We start from the raw sequence: 10,353 nt of genomic DNA, 5'->3' as shown, positions 1-10,353 counted from the left end.
TTTTTGGTGCTTTAGTTTAGACATTTTCGCAGTTTTAGGATTGTAACTTGTGACTTAATAAATCCCTTTTATAAAAACCAACTCATTTCTGGTATATCACATTTCTTCATCCTTAACAAACCAAACACCCTTTTAACCATGTTCATCTTTATGATTCAGTGCTGTTAATTATATTCACAACAATGTGCTACCATCACCAATATCTATTTCCAAATCTTTACCATCAACCTAAATAGAAATTTTGTACACGTTAAGCATCAACTCCCCATTCACTGACATCAATGTATCTCGTGTTAACATATGTCTAGATTCTAACTCTTTAAATTTGCTTTCTTAATTAGTTCATATTAATAGTGAGATAATACAATATTTGTCCTTTTGTGTCTGGCTTATTCCACTCAACATAATTTCCTCAAGATTCATCCATGCTGTCACATGCATCAGGACTTCATTCATTTTACAGCTGAATAATATTCCATTGTAAGTATATGCCACATTTTGCTTATCATTTCATCAGTTGATAGGATACTTTGGCTGCCTCCATCTTTTGGCACTTGTGAATAATGCAACAATGAACATCAGAGTGAAAATATCTGTTCAAGCCTTATTTTTATTTCTTCTGTGTATATTACATACTGAGTGGCAAGATTGCTGGGTCATATGGTAATTCTATACTTAGCTTCCTGAGGAACTGCCAAACTGACTTCCATAGTGGCTGCACCATTTTCCATTCCCACCGGTAATGAATGAGTGTTCTTTTTTCTCCACAACCTCTCCAACACTCGTAGTTTTCCATTTTCTTTTTAATAGTGGCTATTCTAGTAGGAATGAAATGATATATCATTGTAATTTTGATGTGCACTTCACTGATTTCTAGTATAATTGGGTATTATTTCATGTGCTTTTTAATCATTTGCACTTCCTCTTTGGAAAAATATCTATTCAAGTCTTTTGCCCATTTTCAAATTGGATTGTTTGTCTTTTTATTGTTTAATGGTAGGATTTATTTATATGTTCTGAATATAGAATCCTTACTGGGTATGGATTTCCAAATATTTTCTCCCATTAAATAGGCTGTATTTTCACTTTTATGACAAAGCACTTTGATGCACAAAGATTTTTTTTTTATTTTGAAGAGGTCCCATTTCTCTATTTTTTCTTTTGTTGCATGTGCTTTGGGTATAAAATCTAAGAGATCACTGCTTTTCACAGGAAATTGAAAAGGCTTCTCTAAGTTTTCCTCTATGAGTTTTACAGTACTGCTTCAAAATTTTAGGTCTTTCGGTAATTTTGAGTTAACTATTTTTTTTAAATATGAAATGCTTCATGAATTTGTGTGTCATCCTTGCACAGGGGCCATGATAATCTTCTTTGTATCGTTCCAATTTTAGTATATGTGCTGCAGAAGCAAGCACGATTTTGAGTTAATTTTTATGTATGGTGTAAGAGAGGGATCTTCTTTCATTCTTTTGCATATAAATAGCCAGTTTTCCCAACATAATTTGTTGAAGAGACTATTCTTCTCCAGTTGAGTTGACTTGGCAGCCTTGTCAAAAATCAATTGGCCATAGACGTGGGGACATATATCTGAACTCTCAATTATATTCCATTGGTCAATATATCTATCCTTATGCTAGTACCATGCTGTTTTGGTTTTTTTTTTTTTTCATTTAAAAAATATTTTTATTGATAAAACTTGACATGCAAACATTCTTGGCATACATACCTTCCATATATGGTGTATAATTGATGGCTCACAATATCATCACATAATTGTATATCCATCACCATGAACATGTTTTCAACATTTGTATCACTCCAGAAAAAGAAATAAAAAAAAAGAAATAAAAAACTCATAAATGCAATACCCCTTACCCCTCCCTCTAGTACCATGCTGTTTTGACCAACTCTCCTTTCTCTTCCTCACAACCAAGAGAACTCCCATTATATTTTTTGTAGTGTAGGTCCCTTGATGAATTTTTAGTTTCTATCTGTGAATATTTTAAACTCTTCCTCATATTTGAAGGACATTTTTGTCAGGGGAAGAATTTTTGGCTTGGAGTTTTTTCTCTTTCAGTACCTTATCATGGTGATATATTTGATGATAAATCAGCACTTAGTTTTATTGTAGATCCCTTGTGTGTGGCAAATAGCTTTTCTCTTGTTGCTCTCAGGATTCTTTCTATATCTTGGCTTTTGACATTCTGATTACTATGTGTCTTGGGGTAAGTCTATTAAAATTTCTTGTTTGGAGTGTGTTGCACTTTTTGGACATGCATATTTATTTATTTCATAAAATTTGTGATATATTCTCACATTATTTCCTCAAATATAGTTTCTGCCCCTTTTCCCTTGTTTTCCCTTGTTTTCTCCTTCATGCTGCCATTCAAATTCCTGAGACACTGTTCAATTCCTTGATTCTCTTCTCTCTCTGTTCTTCTGTCTATAAGATTTTGATTGTCCTGTATAGATCGTGGACACTTTGTTCTGTCTGTTCAAATCTGCTGTTGGGTCTCAAGTGTATTTATAATCTCTTCAGTTGTGTCTTTCATAGCCTCAACTTCCATTATTTTTTTTTTATATTTTCAAATTCTTCTTTGTGTTCACAGAAGTGTCTTCTTAATATCTTTCATCTCTTAAGCCATATTTTCCTTCTTCTCCTTGAGTTGATTTAGAAAATTTGTTTCACCATCTTCAATAGGTTGTTGCAAATTGTCTCCTCTGCAATTTTAATTTGTTCTCTTGAATGTATCTTAGCATCCTTTCTCTTAGTATGCTGCAATTTTTTTTTTTTTTGGCTGATGTCTAAGCATCTATTTTTTTAAAGAGTTTTCTCTAAAGATCAGCTTCTATCTCTTGCCTACGTTTTTATCGTTGATTGGCTTTGTGTTAAGGCTCTCTTTTTTTGCCATATTCTAGACTTTTAGAATAACTCATGTTTAATTGATTTGATTTTTTCAACTCCTTTTCATCTAGTTCTTGCTTTGATTTGTGGTACAATTTTTAAGATTATAGTTTTTGTGCAATTGTTTCACCTCCAGGAGAAATCTCTTTTCTTCTCTTCCTTTTCTGGGCATCTTGATCTGTTCTGTTTGCTTGTCTGTGTGTTTTTTGCAGAATTTTCTACCCAACTCCTAAAATTTGTTTAAATTCTCTCCCTCACTCAGTATCCTGTTCTCCTAGCACTTTGCAGCTCTGGAAACCTCCTATCTTACGGTAGGTCAATGTAACCCCCTCTTTTTTTATTTTTTCATTTCCTTAAGGTGCTTCTACCTCCAGCTTTTTCTCTGTTGGAGTATACTATCCAGGAAGCCAGATGAGGTCAATCCAGAAAAGTGGGCCATTCCGGAAAAGTCTATTTTCTATTTAGATGCTTCAACCAACAGAAAATGGATTGAGTGTACCACTTTCTAGTCATGGCTTCTTTTTTATTTCCCAACCTGGGGCCTTATGTATGTGGCCTTCTCAACCAGCTTTTGTTCTGCCGACTAGGGTCCAGTTGCCTGTATACACATGGGTTCAAATCTGCTCCTATAAGTGGCTCTAAAGTCTGTGACTGTCCCATCCTCTTTGTCTCTGAAGGATTCTCAAGATGTGCAAGACTGAGTAAGGGTCAGGAGTGGGACCAGTGTTCCAGAATGACAATTTCTTACCTGGCATTTTTCTTTTTCTTTGTCTTGACATTTGTGTAGTCTTTCTCCAGTCTCTATTGTCCTCCAGAGTACTATCTTTTTATTCACTGAATATTTGGGGAAGTTTTTCAGGGGATGCCTTACATTACTATGTTGATGATGTCATCTGCAGGCAAAATCTTCTTTACCTTTATTGTGTAACAGTAGTCCTATTTCCCCTTAATAATGAAAAACAATCACCCCAGCTAGTACAATAATTCCCTTATTCAGTTCAAAGGATTCAATGTGTCCCCTTGTAGAAGCATTCCTGAGTATTAGCAGTGCTGCAAGTTGCAAGAATGAGAAGCAAGGTTTTTTTTTTTTTTCTAGTGGATTATAGGAGTAACAGTGAAGTGATACCACGACCATTTCAACCCCCTGATTCCTGCCACCATGAATCCTGGCCATGGGAGAAACAGCACCATAGATTAGATGCTGATTTAGAGCAGAGGTTATGCATCTACATCCTCCTAGACAACATTGCCAAATGCCTGCAAGCTATTGCCACCCAGTTAGCACTTTAATTTAGTCTTCAAAAGGCCATTCCAGTGTTCTATCAATCCAGACATTTCAGGATGATGGGGTACATGGTAACACCAGTGAATTCCATGAGCACGCAGCCATTCCTACACTGCATTTTCTGTGAAGTGGGTTTCCTGATCAGAAGCAATGCTATGTGGAATGCCATGATGGTGGATAAGGCAATCTGTAAGTTCATGTATGGTAATTTTGGCAGAAATATAGCATGTACAGAAGGCAAAATTCTCCATATCTGGAGTATTTGTTTATTCCAGTTAGAACAAAATGCTGCCCCTTGCATAATGGAAGTGCCCCAGTGTAATCAACCTACCACCAAGTAGTAGGCTCATTGCCTCGGGGAATGATGCCATATCAAGGACCAAATGCTCCTCTTGCTGCTGGCAGATTGAGCACTTAGAAGTTACTATAGCCAGGTCATCCTTGGTGTCTAGAAGTCCATGTTTTCTGAGCCCATACATAGCCTCTATCTTTACCACCATGGCCACGTTGTTTATTAGTCCATTGGACAATTACAGGTGTGGCTAGAAAAAGAAATCGAATGGGATTGACAGAACAATACTTCATAACCATTGATATTTTAAATCCTGCTTTGCTGAAGTCATCCTCTGATGAGAATTCACAAGGGATGCAAATATCATGATGCTTATCACCCATTCAGACAGGCTATCCACATATCCAAAGAGGTTCTCTAGACCTCTTTGTCAGCAATTTTCCAAACATATTCCTTCCAATTCCTTGACTATCCAGCCCATCTACCTGCATACAAATGCACTTGTCACCATTTCTTCTTCCAAGAAAAATAATTAACCAATTGTATTGTTTATGTTATGCCTATTGGGAGACATTCTTTCATTTAGATCCTTCAGGGATGTCCTAGAAGAGGGGTGTCATTTTATAGCTGCCCACTTTAAGATGGTACCTATTTATTATGTGGAATCATTTATAAATGAAACTTGAGGTTTCTCTTCCTCAGTCAGTTGATTTTAAGGAAATCTCAAGGGAACATAGCTATAGTCTTGGAAAGAAAGTTAATGTGACAGGAGTGAGGGTCACAGACATTTGGGTCACTTCCTTGTGTAACTTACTTATGCTTTCATGGCTTGCTTGAGTCTTACATTATATATACCATATCCATTTGATGATGGAATGATGTTTGGCACACCCATGTTTATGGTCTGGTTGAACTAACAGCACCCAGTTCCTCGTGGGCAACTTGGGTCTTATGGTACTTGATGGCCTATGGTTAATCATTCCATTTTCTACTAAGAACCAGTAGCTACTCAAAGTCTTTTTCCTCAAAGGAAAGTACTTATCTGCAGAGGATGGCAGGCCTTTGTTAAAAAATTCCAAGTTCACTGTGATTCTCCTTTAGAGGTTCCCAAAGGCCCCAAGAAGCATCTTTATTTGTCACAGACACTTCCAGCACTGATGTATCTGCTGGATCCTATGACCCATGTGGCATGGAAGCTTTTCATGCAACCCAATTCTATCACAAAGACTCCTCTTTATTTGTTCTCCACTCAAAGTAGCAGCTCTTTGAGACACTAAGTAAATGGCTCAGGGTAGCAAATCCGAATGAAAAATATGTTGCCTTCAAAATCCAAAGAGGCCAATTCTGCATTTTGGCCTGTGTTTTTGGCTTTAAGAGGGACCAGATGCAACAACTCATTTTTCACTTTAGAAAGGTTATTTTTTTTTAATTTTTTTTTTTGAGGAGTTCCCATTTATTTATTTCTTCCTTCAGTGCTCTTGCTTTAGGTGTAAGTTCTATAAAACCACCTCCAATTATAAGATTTATAAGGTATTTCCCTACATTTTCCTCTAACTGTTTTATGGTCTTAGACCTAATGTTTAGATCTTTGATCCATTTTGAGTTAACTTTTGTATAGGGTGTGAGATACGGGTCCTCTTTCATTTTTTTGCATATGGATATCCAGTTCTCTAGGCACCATTTATTGAAGAGACTGTTCTGTCCCAGGTGAGTTGGCTTGACTGCCTTATCAAAGATCAAATGTCCATAAATGAGAGGGTCTATATCTGAACACTCTATTCGATTCCATTGGTCAATATATGTATCTTTATGCCAGTACCATGTTGTTTTGACCACTGTGGCTTCATAATATGCCTTAAAGTCTGGCAGCGTGAGACCTTCCAATACAATGTTGAATAACAGTGGTGATAGCGGACATCCTTGTCTTGTTCCTGATCTTAGGGGGAAAGTGTTCAGTTTTTCCCCATTGAGGACGATATTAGCTGAGGGTTTTTCATATATTCCCTTTATCATTTTAAAGAAATTCCCTTGTATTCCTATCCTTTGAAGTGTTTTCAACAGGAAAGGATGTTGAATTTTGTCAAATGCCTTCTCTGCATCAATTGAGATGATCATGTGATTTTTCTGCTTTATTTGTTGATATGGTGTATTACATTAATTGATTTTCTTATGTTGAACCATCCTTGCATACCTGGGATGAATCCTACTTGGTCATGATGTATAATTCTTTTAATGTGTTGCTGGATTCGATTTGCTAGAATTTTGTTCAGGATTTTTACATCTATATTCATTAGAGAGATTGGTCTGTAGTTTTCTTTTTTTTGTAATATCTTTGCCTGGTTTTGGTGTGAGGGTGATGTTGGCTTCATAGAATGAATTAGGTAGCTTTCCCTCCACTTTGATTTTTTTGAAGAGTTTGAGCAGGGTTGGTACTAATTCTTTCTGGAATTTGTGGTAGAATTCACATGTGAAGCTGTCTGGTCCTAGACTTTTCTTTTTGGGAAACTTTTGAATGACTGATTCAATTTCTTTACTTGTGATTGGTTTGTTGAGGTCATCTATTTCATCTTGAGTCAAAGTTGGTTGTTCATGCCTTTCTAGGAAGTTGTCCATTTCATCTACATTGTTGTATTTATTGGCATAAAGTTGTTCATAGTATCCTATTATTATCTCCTTTATTTCTGTGGGGTCAGTGGTTATGTCTCCTCTTCCATTTCTGATCTTATTTATTTGCATCCTCTCTCTTCTTCTTTTTGTCAATCTTGCTAAGGGCCCATCAATCTTATTGATTTTCTCATAGAACCAACTTCTGGTTTTATTGTTTTTCTCAATTATTTTCATGTTCTCAATTTCATTTATTTCTGCTCTAATCTTTGTTATTTCTCTCCTTTTGCTTGCTTTGGGATTAGTTTGCTGTTCTTTCTCCAGTTCTTCCAAGTGGACAGTTAATTCCTGTATTTTTGCCCTTTCTTATTTTTTGATACAGGCATTTAGGGCAATAAATTTCCCTCTTAGCACTGCCTTTGCTGAGTCCCATAAGTTTTGATATGTTGTGTTTTCATTTTCATTTGCCTCGAGATATTTACTAATTTCTTTTGTAATTTCTTCCTTGACCCACTGGTTGTTTAAGAATGTGTTGTTGAGCCTCCACATATTTGTGAATTTTCTGGTGCTTTGCCTATTATTGATTTCCAACTTCATTCCCTTATGATCTGAGAAAGTGTTGTGTATGATTTCAATCTTTTTGAATTTGTTGAGACTTGCTTTGTGACCCAGCATATGGTCTATCTTCAAGAATGGTCCATGAGCACTTGAGAAAAAGGTGTATCCTTCTGTTGTGGGGTGTAATGTCCTATAAATATCTGTTAAGTCTAGCTCATTTATTGTAATATTCAAATTCTCTGTTTCTTTATTGATCCTCTGTCTAGATGTTCTGTCCATTGATGACAGTGGTGAATTGAAGTCTCCAACTATTATGGTAGATGTGTCTATTTCCCTTTTCAGTGTTTGCAGTGTTTGCCTCATGTATTTTGGGGCATTCTGTTTTGGTGCATAAATATTTATGATTGTTATGCCTTCATGTTGAATTGTTCCTTTTATTAGCACATAGTATCCTTCTTTGTCTCTTTTAACTGTTTTACATTTGAAGTCTAATTTGTTGCATATTAGTATAGCCACTCCTGCTCTTTTCTGGTTGTTATTTGCATGAAATATCTTTTCCCAACCTTTCACTTTCAACCTATGTTTATCTTTGGGTCTAAGATGTGTTTCCTGTAGACAGCATATAGAAGGATCCTGTTTTTTAATCCATTCTGCCAGTCTATGCCTTTTGATTGGGAAGTTCAATCCATTAACATGTAGTGTTATTATTGTACGGGTAGTACTTTCTTCTACCATTTTTCTTCTAACCTAGAAAGGTTATCTTGACATGCACCACAACATTGGATGCTTAGACATTTCACTGAGGTGAAAGGTTCTTGAATCTTTGTTAGATTTATCTCTTACCCTCTGACATGTATATGCCGTACTAAGTAAAGATTAATTTCTTTTTGCTACTTCCTTCTTCCTCATTAGGTTAAAACAGCATAATGTCTTTAATATAAGGGACTAATATGATGTCTTATGGGAGGTAAAGATTATCAAATTTACTACAAGTCAATATATGAAATGCAGCTGGAGGTTAATATATCCCTGAGATACAACAGTGGAGATGTATTGCTGGCCTTGCCAGCTGAAAGCAAACTGATTTTAGTTGTTTTTATTAATGGGTATTATGGGAAAAGCATTTTCCAAGTCAATAGTTTCATATTGATTCGGTAGCAGGGAATGTGTTGATTGCCTCAAGCAATTGTACCACATCTGGAATAGTAGCTGCAATTAAGGTCATGTTCTGATTAAGTTTATGATAATCCACTCTCATACTCCAAGATCCAACTCTTTTTTGCAGAGGCAAATAGAGTTCAATGGGGATGAGGTGAGAATCATCATCCCTAAAATAATCAAGTCCTTTATGGTGACCCTGATTTTTGCAACACCTCAAAGAATGTGGTGTAGCTTTTTGTTTATTGCTTTCTCTAGGTAGGAGATGTTCTAGTGGTTTCCACATTGTCTTTAATGTCATGATAATTCTCACTCTATAGGTTGGTCAACCAATGTGGGGATTCTTCCAATTACTGAATATGTCTATTCAAATTATGTACTCCAGAACAGGGGAAATAATCACTGGGCTCACTGTGAGATGGACTTAAACAAAACTCCGTTGACTACCTAAATTCCATAGGTCCCTACTCTGACTGGCAGCCCACAGGAGGATTTTGGGTTTCTGGCATTTAAGCATCCTGAGTACAGTGGCAGCAGTTCCTACTGTCTTATTTAACTTACAGAGAAGAAAAACAGCATCTTCAAAGATGCTGGGGCTCCGTAGAAATGTATTTTTCATGGTCATGGTAAAATGTGTGTACTCTGAATATTCTTGGACGAGGTGATCAGTTCTTACATTGATAAATCCACAGGGTGTACATTGGCAGATAAGGCATACCTGGAAATTTTATTGTTTAGGGCATAAATTAGAATATTAAAAAGAAGAAAATTGGCATAATGTAGTGGGAAAAAAACGTTGAAACTTGTTTCTCAAAACTTGAGCTAAAATCTTAGGTCAGTCACTTACTTATGAGCTGTGTGACTTTAGGCAAGTTAGTTTTCTAGATGTCAATACCCACATTACTGAAATAAGGATCACAATGTCTCGCTTTTAGCATTGCTGTGATAGTTTTCTCATATATGTATGTTTGTATGACCTCATGAGTTCATGTGTGTGTGAGTGCATGTACAATAAGGATTCTATCTGGAGTGCCTGACAGACAGACCCATATCAAGTACGCTGTAAATGGCAACAGCCATTACTGTTGCTGTACATATTTAATAGCTTGTTCAAACTAAAAGTACAATAGAATTCTTTTTGCCTTACTTGACATCAATTATGTTCAGGATTTATTTTGTAGGCATTTATTAATACACCCCCACCAGAAATATTCAAATATCTCCTTATTGAACAGATGCAAATTTAGATTAGCTGTGGTTTTGTGTTGAATTCTTGATCTTAAAATATAAAAGTTTCTCTGGCAACCTTAAGGACATCTGGAAGAAACCAAAAACACTATCAAACAAAATATATGAGGGAGTTTGAGAAGGTTGTCAGTTCTTAATCACTTAAGTTAAAAACTCTCTTAGGATTCCTCTGATAGAATTTATCACAGATTGTGGTTACACAAAAATAATGCTTAATTTTTTTTAATTGCACTCTGTCCCACCACTCTCTTTTCTTGTTAAGAGAAGATTGCCTTGGCAATATATTTCCAGTGCTTAAAACAG

The 10,353-nt window shown here is 36.0% G+C and overlaps 1 non-coding gene across 1 annotated transcript; it reads right to left on the bottom strand.

The window, feature by feature from the left end:
* Positions 1-1,308: 1,308 nt before the first annotated feature.
* LOC143648945 (U6 spliceosomal RNA) lies at positions 1,309-1,415 on the bottom strand. The gene has a single exon (XR_013158842.1). It is a non-coding gene; the product is annotated as a U6 spliceosomal RNA (small nuclear RNA).
* Positions 1,416-10,353: the final 8,938 nt, after the last annotated feature.

Source organism: Tamandua tetradactyla, chromosome 10 (genome assembly GCF_023851605.1).
Source record: "Tamandua tetradactyla isolate mTamTet1 chromosome 10, mTamTet1.pri, whole genome shotgun sequence".
Taxonomy (NCBI): domain Eukaryota; kingdom Metazoa; phylum Chordata; class Mammalia; order Pilosa; family Myrmecophagidae; genus Tamandua; species Tamandua tetradactyla.
The sequence above is the reverse complement of the archived record's forward strand: the minus strand, read 5'-3'. Positions and strand labels throughout refer to the sequence as shown.